The following is a 12,811-nucleotide window of genomic DNA, read 5'->3' as shown; positions in this document are numbered from 1 at the left end:
TTGCTTTTGATGGCAACATAAGTTTCTGTCTTGCCAACAAATATTCTGAGGGTTGTTGGCAATACAACATAAAGGCAAATTGAAGTGTCTCCGCATAGTATCGTCGGCTCTTTGAGTTTGGAAAATTTAAATTATATAACATGTTATTAATGATAACACACGTTAATTTATCTGCAAACGGAGGGTACTTAAATAATGGGGTATAATCATCTAATAATATTTCGCTTAAACTCAAGGATTCATCACCATTTGTTTCATCTTCATCTTGATCATCAGAATCATCTTCATTGTCATTGAGAGTTTCAAGATCTGCCTTTTCTGCTTCTTGTTCTAATTCGTCTGCAGTTCCATCTTGTATTTTTTTTGTTCATTGATTTTTTTCATTTGCAGAGATCTTTGATAGCTTAGAGCACGGTTTTTGGAAGCTGCAATCATTGATTTAATAGTATTCTCTTGTAATAGTTTTGATTGATTGGGACTTGTTTGATAATCTGCGATATTATTATAAATAACACCAGGAAGTTTTTCTTTAATAAGCTTTTCAAGCTTCTTAAATGTGGCAATATCTACACATGATAAATTAATTTCTATCTTCTCACTGTTCATAATGATTTGTGGGAAAATGATTAAGTGGCCGAACACTTAAAGCATTTCTTTTTCGTTTTATATCAAAACAGATTTAGATAGCTTAAAACAATATAGTTTACTCATAAATACATCTTGATAATTCACTTCTTCAATTTTCATAATCTTATATCCTGACCTATATCCTCTTATAAACCATATTTCTACTGAGATCTTCTTAAAGCATCTTTTTATCCCTATCTACGCCTCGAAACCCTATTTTTCCAGCGGAATATGAATCTTCGGGTCTCGCTGATTCGATTTCTGCAGTCAGATCGTAAAAATACCACTACATAGCCTGATAATCTCAATTTAAGTTCCTTAATTTTTTTGAAAAAAAAATTAAAACTCCCTTATCAAACATCATGCTCATTTTTACGAATTTCATTTTTCCTTTAAGTTTAAAATATACGCTTTTTAGCATGTTTATAATACATTTTCAATTTACATTTACATTTTTATTTTTGAATTGTTTATTTATATTTCCGTTTGAACAATAATATTTATTGAAAATTGTGAGAGAAACGGATATAATAAAAAACACCATACAACAAAATTCACTTTTTTTCATACTTACGCGGATCACTCCTTTTCGGCCCAATATGCCGGAAATGATAAAACTCTCAGATCTAGTTGCTAAGATCCAAACTCTCGACTCTCAAATCTACTTCCTCAGATCTTGTTGCTAAGATCTAAACTCTCGACTCTCAAATCTACTTCCTCAGATCTTGTTGCTAAGATCTAAACTCTCGACTCTCAAATCTACTTCCTCAGATCTTGTTGCTAAGATCTACTTCCTCAGATCTTGTTGCTAAGATCTACTTCCTCAGATCTTGTTGCTAAGATCTACTTCCTCAGATCTTGTTGCTAAGATCTACTTCCTCAGATCTTGTTGCTAAGATCTAAACTCTCGACTCTCAAATCTACTTCCTCAGATCTTGTTGCTAAGATCTACTTCCTCAGATCTTGTTGCTAAGATCTACTTCCTCTGATCTTGTTGCTAAGATCTACTTCCTCAGATCTTGTTGCTAAGATCTACTTCCTCAGATCTTGTTGCTAATATCTACTTCCTCAGATCTTGTTGCTAAGATCTAAACTCTCGACTCTCAAATCTACTTCCTCAGATCTTGTTGCTAAGATCTAAACTCTCGACTCTCAAATCTACTTCCTCAGATCTTGTTGCTAAGATCTACTTCTTCAGATCATGTTGCTAAGATCTACTTCCTCAGATCTTGTTGCTAATATCTACTTCCTCAGATCTTGTTGCTAAGATCTACTTCCTCAGATCTTGTTGCTAAGATCTACTTCCTCAGATCTTGTTGCTAAGATCTACTTCCTCAGATCTTGTTGCTAAGATCTACTTCCTCAGATCTTTTTGATAAGATCTACTTCCTCAGATCTTGTTGCTAATATCTACTTCCTCAGATCTTGTTGCTAATATCTACTTCCTCAGATCTTGTTGCTAAGATCTAAACTCTCGACTCTCAAATCTACTTCCTCAGATCATGTTGCTAAGATCTACTTCTTCAGATCATGTTGCTAAGATCTACTTCCTCAGATCTTGTTGCTAAGATCTACTTCCTCAGACCTTGTTGCTAAGATCTACTTCCTCAGATCTTGTTGCTAAGATCTACTTCTTCAGATCATGTTGCTAAGATCTACTTCTTCAGATCATGTTGCTAAGATCTACTTCCTCAGATATTGTTGCTAATATCTACTTCCTCAGATCTTGTTGCTAAAGATCTACTTCCTCAGATCTTGTTGCTAAGATCTTACTTCCTCAGATCTTGTTGCTAAGATCTACTTCCTCAGATCTTGTTGCTAAGATCTACTTCTCAGATCTTGTTGCTAATATCTACTTCCTCAGATCTTGTTGCTAAGATCTACTCCTCAGATCTCTAAATCTACTTCCTCAGATCTTGTTGCTAAGATCTACTTCTTCAGATCTGTTGCTAAGATCTACTTCCTCAGATCTTGTTGCTAAGATCTACTTCCTCAGATCTTGTTGCTAAGATCTACTTCCTCAGATCTTGTTGCTAAGATCTACTTCTCAGATCATGTTGCTAAGATCTACTTCCTCAGATCTTGTTGCTAAGATCTACTTCCTCAGATCTTGTTGCTAAGATCTACTTCCTCAGATCTTGTTGCTAAGATCTACTTCTTCAGATCTTGTTGCTAAGATCTACTTCCTCAGATCTTGTTGCTAAGATCTACTTCCTCAGATCTTGTTGCTAAGATCTACTTCCTCAGATCTTGTTGCTAAGATCTACTTCTCAGATCTCTAAATCTACTTCCTCAGATCTTGTTGCTAAGATCTACTTCTCAGATCTGTTGCTAAGATCTACTTCCTCAGATCTTGTTGCTAAGATCTACTTCCTCAGATCTTGTTGCTAAGATCTACTTCCTCAGATCTTGTTGCTAAGATCTACTTCTCAGATCTGTTGCTAAGATCTACTTCCTCAGATCTTGTTGCTAAGATCTACTTCTTCAGATCTGTTGCTAAGATCTACTTCCTCAGATCTTGTTGCTAAGATCTACTTCCTCAGATTTGTTGCTAAGATCTACTTCCTCAGATCTTGTTGCTAAGATCTACTTCTCAGATCTTGTTGCTAAGATCTACTTCCTCAGATCTTGTTGCTAAGATCTACTTCCTCAGATCTTGTTGCTAAGATCTACTTCGACTCTAAGATCTACTTCCTCAGATCTTGTTGCTAAGATCTACTTCTCAGATCTGTTGCTAAGATCTACTTCCTCAGATCTTGTTGCTAAGATCTACTTCCTCAGATCTTGTTGCTAAGATCTACTTCCTCAGATCTTGTTGCTAAGATCTACTTCCTCAGATCTGTTGCTAAGATCTACTTCCTCAGATCTTGTTGCTAAGATCTACTTCTCAGATCTTGTTGCTAAGATCTACTTCCTCAGATCTTGTTGCTAAGATCTACTTCCTCAGATCTTGTTGCTAAGATCTACTTCTCAGATCTTGTTGCTAAGATCTACTTCCTCAGATCTGTTGCTAAGATCTACTTCCTCAGATCTTGTTGCTAAGATCTACTTCCTCAGATCTTGTTGCTAAGATCTACTTCCTCAGATCTTGTTGCTAAGATCTACTTCCTCAGATCTTGTTGCTAAGATCTACTTCCTCAGATCTTGTTGCTAAGATCTACTTCCTCAGATCTTGTTGCTAAGATCTACTTCCTCAGATCTTGTTGCTAAGATCTACTTCCTCAGATCTTGTTGCTAAGATCTACTTCCTCAGATCTTGTTGCTAAGATCTACTTCCTCAGATCTTGTTGCTAAGATCTACTTCCTCAGATCTTGTTGCTAAGATCTACTTCCTCAGATCTTGTTGCTAAGATCTACTTCCTCAGATCTTGTTGCTAAGATCTACTTCTCAGATCTTGTTGCTAAGATCTACTTCTTCAGATCTTGTTGCTAAGATCTACTTCCTCAGATCTTGTTGCTAAGATCTACTTCCTCAGATCTTGTTGCTAAGATCTACTTCCTCAGATCTTTTGCTAAGATCTACTTCCTCAGATCTTGTTGCTAAGATCTACTTCCTCAGATCTTGTTGCTAAGATCTACTTCTTCAGATCTTGTTGCTAAGATCTACTTCAGATCTTTTGCTAAGATCTACTTCCTCAGATCTTGTTGCTAAGATCTACTTCCTCAGATCTTGTTGCTAAGATCTACTTCCTCAGATCTTGTTGCTAAGATCTACTTCCTCAGATCTTTTGCTAAGATCTACTTCCAGATCTTGTTGCTAAGATCTACTTCCTCAGATCTTGTTGCTAAGATCTACTTCCTCAGATCTTGTTGCTAAGATCTACTTCTTCAGATCTTGTTGCTAAGATCTACTTCCTCAGATCTTGTTGCTAATCTACTTCCTCAGATCTTGTTGCTAAGATCTACTTCCTCAGATCTTGTTGCTAAGATCTACTTCCTCAGATCTTGTTGCTAAGATCTACTTCCTCAGATCTTGTTGCTAAGATCTACTTCTCAGATCTTGTTGCTAAGATCTACTTCCTCAGATCTTGTTGCTAAGATCTACTTCCTCAGATCTTGTTGCTAAGATCTACTTCCTCAGATCTTGTTGCTAAGATCTACTTCCTCAGATCTTGTTGCTAAGATCTACTTCCTCAGATCTTGTTGCTAAGATCTACTTCCTCAGATCTTGTTGCTAAGATCTACTTCCTCAGATCTTGTTGCTAAGATCTACTTCCTCAGATCTTGTTGCTAAGATCTACTTCCTCAGATCTTGTTGCTAAGATCTACTTCCTCAGATCTTGTTGCTAAGATCTACTTCCTCAGATCTTGTTGCTAAGATCTACTTCCTCAGATCTTGTTGCTAAGATCTACTTCCTCAGATCTTGTTGCTAAGATCTACTTCCTCAGATCTTGTTGCTAAGATCTACTTCCTCAGATCTTGTTGCTAAGATCTACTTCCTCAGATCTTGTTGCTAAGATCTACTTCCTCAGATCTTGTTGCTAAGATCTACTTCCTCAGATCTTGTTGCTAAGATCTACTTCCTCAGATCTTGTTGCTAAGATCTACTTCCTCAGATCTTGTTGCTAAGATCTACTTCCTCAGATTTGTTGCTAAGATCTACTTCCTCAGATCTTGTTGCTAAGATCTACTTCCTCAGATCTTGTTGCTAAGATCTACTTCCTCAGATCTTGTTGCTAAGATCTACTTCCTCAGATCTTGTTGCTAAGATCTACTTCCTCAGATCTTGTTGCTAAGATCTACTTCCTCAGATCTTGTTGCTAAGATCTACTTCCTCAGATCTTGTTGCTAAGATCTACTTCCTCAGATCTTGTTGCTAAGATCTACTTCCTCAGATCTTGTTGCTAAATCTACTTCCTCAGATCTTGTTGCTAAGATCTACTTCCTCAGATCTTGTTGCTAAGATCTACTTCCTCAGATTTTGTTGCTAAGATCTACTTCCTCAGATCTTGTTGCTAAGATCTACTTCCTCAGATCTTGTTGCTAAGATCTACTTCCTCAGATCTTGTTGCTAAGATCTACTTCCTCAGATCTTGTTGCTAAGATCTACTTCCTCAGATCTTGTTGCTAAGATCTACTTCCTCAGATCTTGTTGCTAAGATCTACTTCCTCAGATCTTGTTGCTAAGATCTACTTCCTCAGATCTTGTTGCTAAGATCTACTTCCTCAGATCTTGTTGCTAAGATCTACTTCCTCAGATCTTGTTGCTAAGATCTACTTCCTCAGATCTTGTTGCTAAGATCTACTTCCTCAGATCTTGTTGCTAAATCTACTTCCTCAGATCTTGTTGCTAAGATCTACTTCGACTCTAAATCTACTTCCTCAGATCTTGTTGCTAAGATCTACTCTCTCACTCTAAATCTACTTCCTCAGATCTTGTTGCTAAGATCTACTTCCTCAGATCTTGTTGCTAAGATCTAAACTCTCGACTCTCAAATCTACTTCCTCAGATCTTGTTGCTAAGATCTACTTCCTCAGATCTTGTTGCTAAGATCTACTTCCTCAGATCTTTTTGATAAGATCTACTTCCTCAGACCTTGTTGCTAAGATCTACTTCCTCAGATCTTGTTGCTAAGATCACTCCTCAGATCTCAAATCTACTTCCTCAGATCTTGTTGCTAAGATCTACTCTCACTCTCAAATCTACTTCCTCAGATCTTGTTGCTAAGATCTACTTCCTCAGATCTTGTTACTAAGATCTAAACTCTCGACTCTCAAATCTACTTCCTCAGATCTTGTTGCTAAGATCTACTTCCTCAGATCTTGTTGCTAAGATCTACTTCCTCAGATCTTGTTGCTAAGATCTACTTCCTCAGATCTTGTTGCTAAGATCTACTTCCTCAGATCTTGTTGCTAAGATCTACTTCCTCAGATCTTGTTGCTAATCTACTTCCTCAGATCTTGTTGCTAAGATCTACTTCCTCAGATCTTGTTGCTAAGATCTACTTCTCAGATCTTGTTGCTAAGATCTACTTCCTCAGATCTTGTTGCTAAGATCTACTTCCTCAGATCTTGTTGCTAAGATCTACTTCCTCAGATCTTGTTGCTAATATCTACTTCCTCAGATCTTGTTGCTAAGATCTACTCTCGACTCTCAAATCTACTTCCTCAGATCTTGTTGCTAAGATCTACTTCCTCAGATCTTGTTGCTAAGATCTACTTCCTCAGATCTTGTTGCTAAGATCTACTTCCTCAGATCTTGTTGCTAAGATCTACTTCCTCAGATCTTGTTGCTAAGATCTACTTCCTCAGATCTTGTTGCTAAGATCTACTTCCTCAGATCTTGTTGCTAACATCTACTTCCTCAGATCTTGTTGCTAACATCTACTTCCTCAGATCTTGTTGCTAACATCTACTTCCTCAGATCTTGTTGCTAACATCTACTTCCTCAGATCTTGTTGCTAACATCTACTTCCTCAGATCTTGTTGCTAACATCTACTTCCTCAGACTTGTTGCTAACATCTACTTCCTCAGATCTTGTTGCTAAGATCTACTTCCTCAGATCTTGTTGCTAAGATCTACTTCCTCAGATCTTGTTGCTAAGATCTACTTCCTCAGATCTTGTTGCTAAGATCTACTTCCTCAGATCTTTTTGATAAGATCTACTTCCTCAGACCTTGTTGCTAACATCTACTTCCTCAGATATTGTTGCTAAGATCTACTTCCTCAGATCTTGTTGCTAAGATCCAAACTCTCGACTCTCAAATCTACTTCCTCAGATCTTGTTGCTAACATCTACTTCCTCAGACCTTGTTGCTAACATCTACTTCCTCAGATCTTGTTGCTAACATCTACTTCCTCAGATCTTGTTGCTAAGATCTACTTCCTCAGATCTTGTTGCTAAGATCTACTTCCTCAGATCTTTTTGATAAGATCTACTTCCTCAGATCTTGTTGCTAACATCTACTTCCTCAGATATTGTTGCTAAGATCTACTTCCTCAGATCTTGTTGCTAAGATCTACTTCCTCAGATCTTGTTGCTAAGATCTACTTCCTCAGATCTTGTTGCTAAGATCTACTTCCTCAGATCTTGTTGCTAAGATCTACTTCCTCAGATCTTGTTGCTAATATCTACTTCCTCAGATCTTGTTGCTAAGATCTACTTCCTCAGATCTTGTTGCTAATATCTACTTCCTCAGATCTTTTTGATAAGATCTACTTCCTCAGACCTTGTTGCTAAGATCTACTTCCTCAGATCTTGTTGCTAAGATCCAAACTCTCGACTCTCAAATCTACTTCCTCAGATCTTGTTGCTAAGATCTAAACTCTCTACTCTCAAATCTACTTCCTCAGATCTTGTTGCTAAGATCTACTTCCTCAGATCTTGTTACTAAGATCTAAACTCTCGACTCTCAATCTACTTCTCAGATCTTGTTGCTAAGATCTACTTCCTCAGATCTTGTTGCTAAGATCTACTTCCTCAGATCTTGTTGCTAAGATCTACTTCCTCAGATCTTGTTGCTAAGATCTACTTCCTCAGATCTTGTTGCTAAGATCTAAACTCTCGACTCTCAAATCTACTTCCTCAGATCTTGTTGCTAAGATCTACTTTTAATGTTTAAGCACTCAGATCTCATTTTTAAAATATCTGCACCAAATTCTTACATCTGATAATTTTCATGTGTAACCAATGTTTCCCAATCCCTTTGCCATACCCTACTAATCGCAAATTCATTCCCTTTAATTTTGTATTAAATTTAAATTCCAATCTTAATTTCTACATTATTTATGCTAACCCTTTAAATTTTGTTCTTATTTATTCACCCTCAGATACAAATTTATTTAGAATGTATTCCTCTGAGGTCTATATTTGTATTCGAAAATAAAATCTTTAAAACTCTCTAAGTTATCATTTTCTCTTCAGATATCTAATATTCTTCTAATGACATAACTACTTTGGACGCATATCCAAGTTCCAAAAAAAATATGGAAAAAATAAAAATGAAATTGAAAAATACAATTTTTGATATGTAAAAAGAGATTTTGAAAAAAATTGGGAAAAAGAGTATCTAATAAAATTGTTTGAGAGTCGAGAGTTTAGATCTTAGCAACAAGATCTGAGGAAGTAGATCTTAGCAACAAGATCTGAGGAAGTAGATCTTAGCAACAAGATCTGAGGAAGTAGATCTTAGCAACAAGATCTGAAAGTAGATCTTAGCAACAAGATCTGAAGAAGTAGATTTATTAGCAACATGATCTGAGGAAGTAGATCTTAGCAACAATCTGAGGAAGTAGATCTTAGCAACAAGATCTGAGGAAGTAGATCTTAGCAACAAGATCTGAGGAAGTAGATGTTAGCAACAAGATCTGAGGAAGTAGATCTTAGCAACAAGATCTGAAGAAGTAGATCTTAGCAACAAGATCTGAGGAAGTAGATCTTAGCAACAAGATCTGAGGAAGTAGATATTAGCAACAAGATCTGAGGAAGTAGATCTTAGCAACAAGATCTGAGGAAGTAGATCTTAGCAACAATATCTGAAGAAGTAGATCTTAGCAACATGATCTGAAGAAGTAGATATTAGCAACATGATCTGAGGAAGTAGATCTTAGCAACAATATCTGAGGAAGTAGATCTTAGCAACAAGATCTGAGGAAGTAGATCTTAGCAACAAGATCTAAGGAAGTAGATCTTAGCAACAAGATCTGAAGAAGTAGATCTTAGCAACAAGATCTGAGGAAGTAGATCTTAGCAACAAGATCTGAGGAAGTAGATATTAGCAACATGATCTGAAGAAGTAGATCTTAGCAACAAGATCTGAAGAAGTAGATCTTAGCAACAAGATCTGAGGAAGTAGATCTTAGCAACATGATCTGAAGAAGTAGATCTTAGCAACAAGATCTGAGGAAGTAGATCTTAGCAACATGATCTGAGGAAGTAGATCTTAGCAACATGATCTGAGGAAGTAGATCTTAGCAACAAGATCTGAGGAAGTAGATATTAGCAACAAGATCTGAGGAAGTAGATATTAGCAACAAGATCTGAGGAAGTAGATCTTAGCAACAAGATCTGAAGAAGTAGATCTTAGCAACAAGATCTGAGGAAGTAGATCTTAGCAACATGATCTGAAGAAGTAGATCTTAGCAACAAGATCTGAGGAAGTAGATCTTAGCAACAAGATCTGAGGAAGTAGATCTTAGCAACATGATCTGAGGAAGTAGATCTTAGCAACATGATCTGAGGAAGTAGATATTAGCAACAAGATCTGAGGAAGTAGATATTAGCAACAAGATCTGAGGAAGTAGATCTTAGCAACAATATCTGAGGAAGTAGATCTTAGCAACAATATCTGAAGAAGTAGATCTTATCAAAAAGATCTGAGGAAGTAGATCTTAGCAACAAGATCTGAGGAAGTAGATCTTAGCAACAATATCTGAGGAAGTAGATCTTATCAAAAAGATCTGAGGAAGTAGATCTTAGCAACAAGATCTGAGGAAGTAGATCTTAGCAACAAGATCTGAGGAAGTAGATCTTAGCAACAAGATCTGAGGAAGTAGATCTTAGCAACAAGATCTGAGGAAGTAGATCTTAGCAACAAGATCTGAGGAAGTAGATCTTAGCAACAAGATCTGAGGAAGTAGATATTAGCAACAAGATCTGAGGAAGTAGATCTTAGCAACAAGATCTGAGGAAGTAGATCTTAGCAACAAGATCTGAGGAAGTAGATCTTAGCAACAAGATCTGAGGAAGTAGATCTTAGCAACAAGATCTGAGGAAGTAGATCTTAGCAACAAGATCTGAGGAAGTAGATTTGAGAGTCGAGAGTTTGATCTTAGCAACAAGATCTGAGGAAGTAGATCTTAGCAACAAGATCTGAGGAAGTAGATCTTAGCAACAAGATCTGAGGAAGTAGATCTTAGCAACAAGATCTGAGGAAGTAGATCTTAGCAACAAGATCTGAGGAAGTAGATCTTAGCAACAAGATCTGAGGAAGTAGATTTGAGAGTCGAGAGTTTGAGCAACAAGATCTGAGGAAGTAGATCTTAGCAACAAGATCTGAGGAAGTAGATATTAGCAACAAGATCTGAGGAAGTAGATCTTAGCAACAAGATCTGAGGAAGTAGATCTTAGCAACAAGATCTGAGGAAGTAGATCTTAGCAACAAGATCTGAGGAAGTAGATCTTATCAAAAAGATCTGAGGAAGTAGATCTTAGCAACAAGATCTGAGGAAGTAGATCTTAGCAACAAGATCTGAGGAAGTAGATCTTAGCAACAAGATCTGAGGAAGTAGATCTTAGCAACAAGATCTGAGGAAGTAGATCTTATCAAAAAGATCTGAGGAAGTAGATCTTAGCAACAAGATCTGAGGAAGTAGATCTTAGCAACAAGATCTGAGGAAGTAGATCTTATCAAAAAGATCTAAGGAAGTAGATCTTAGCAACAAGATCTGAGGAAGTAGATCTTAGCAACAAGATCTGAGGAAGTAGATCTTAGCAACAAGATCTGAGGAAGTAGATCTTAGCAACAAGATCTGAGGAAGTAGATCTTATCAAAAGATCTGAGGAAGTAGATCTTAGCAACAAGATCTGAGGAAGTAGATCTTAGCAACAAGATCTGAGGAAGTAGATCTTAGCAACAAGATCTGAGGAAGTAGATCTTATCAAAAAGATCTAAGGAAGTAGATATTAGCAACAAGATCTGAGGAAGTAGATCTTAGCAACAAGATCTGAGGAAGTAGATCTTAGCAACAAGATCTGAGGAAGTAGATCTTAGCAACAAGATCTGAGGAAGTAGATCTTAGCAACAAGATCTGAGGAAGTAGATCTTAGCAACAAGATCTGAGGAAGTAGATTTGAGAGTCGAGAGTTTGGATCTTAGCAACAAGATCTGAGGAAGTAGATCTTAGCAACATGATCTGAAGAAGTAGATCTTAGCAACAAGATCTGAGGAAGTAGATCTTAGCAACAAGATCTGAGGAAGTAGATCTTATCAAAAAGATCTGAGGAAGTAGATCTTAGCAACAAGATCTGAGGAAGTAGATCTTCAAGATCTGAAGAAGTAGATCTTAGCAACAAGATCTGAGGAAGTAGATTTGAGAGTCGAGAGTTTAGATCTTAGCAACAAGATCTGAGGAAGTAGATTTGAGAGTCGAGAGTTTGGATCTTAGCAACTAGATCTGAGAGTTTTATCATTTCCGGCATATTGGGCCGAAAAGGAGTGATCCGCGTAAGTATGAAAAAAAGTGAATTTTGTTGTATGGTGTTTTTTATTATATCCGTTTCTCTCACAATTTTCAATAAATATTATTGTTCAAACGGAAATATAAATAAACAATTCAAAAATAAAAATGTAAATGTAAATTGAAAATGTATTATAAACATGCTAAAAAGCGTATATTTTAAACTTAAAGGAAAAATGAAATTCGTAAAAATGAGCATGATGTTTGATAAGGGAGTTTTAATTTTTTTTTCAAAAAAATTAAGGAACTTAAATTGAGATTATCAGGCTATGTAGTGGGTATTTTTACGATCTGACTGCAGAAATCGAATCAGCGAGACCCGAAGATTCATATTCCGCTGGAAAAATAGGGTTTCGAGGCGTAGATAGGGATAAAAAGATGCTTTAAGAAGATCTCAGTAGAAATATGGTTTATAAGAGGATATAGGTCAGGATATAAGATTATGAAAATTGAAGAAGTGAATTATCAAGATGTATTTATGAGTAAACTATATTGTTTTAAGCTATCTAAATCTGTTTTGATATAAATTAAAGCGTATACTTATGCAAAATGCGAAATTTAAATTAATACTTTTTTTTTGCTATTTGGACACAAAGCTAACAATCCATCCAATAAATGACGTATACCTAGCGAGATGAAGCATTTTAACATGAAGACAAGAAAATCTGATGACTTGTGTTGAAAGTTTCTGTATTTCGTCTTCTTCCAAACACAGCGTTCAGATGCAGAAGAAAATGCAGCCGTAATGACGCAAAAAGACACTAAAATAAATTGGAGAATTTCTGTAAAGTTTTTTACTGAGCTTTGTTATTGAACCCGAATTTGTTGCTGAGTGACAGGATATTAAATCTACGACATTCATGAGTAATTGTTATCAATTTGTCAATAAATTATGTTGAAGATGGTTTAAATGTCTTCGAAGGCATGAAATTAGATCCTAAATCTGTTTGAGTTAATAAAAGAGAACAAATGTTGAAAGAGTTGTCATATTGCCTACAAAATTT

Source organism: Trichomonas vaginalis, chromosome II (genome assembly GCF_026262505.1).
Source record: "Trichomonas vaginalis G3 chromosome II, whole genome shotgun sequence".
Classification (NCBI taxonomy): Eukaryota; Parabasalia; order Trichomonadida; family Trichomonadidae; genus Trichomonas; species Trichomonas vaginalis.
This window is presented reverse-complemented; position numbering follows the sequence as displayed.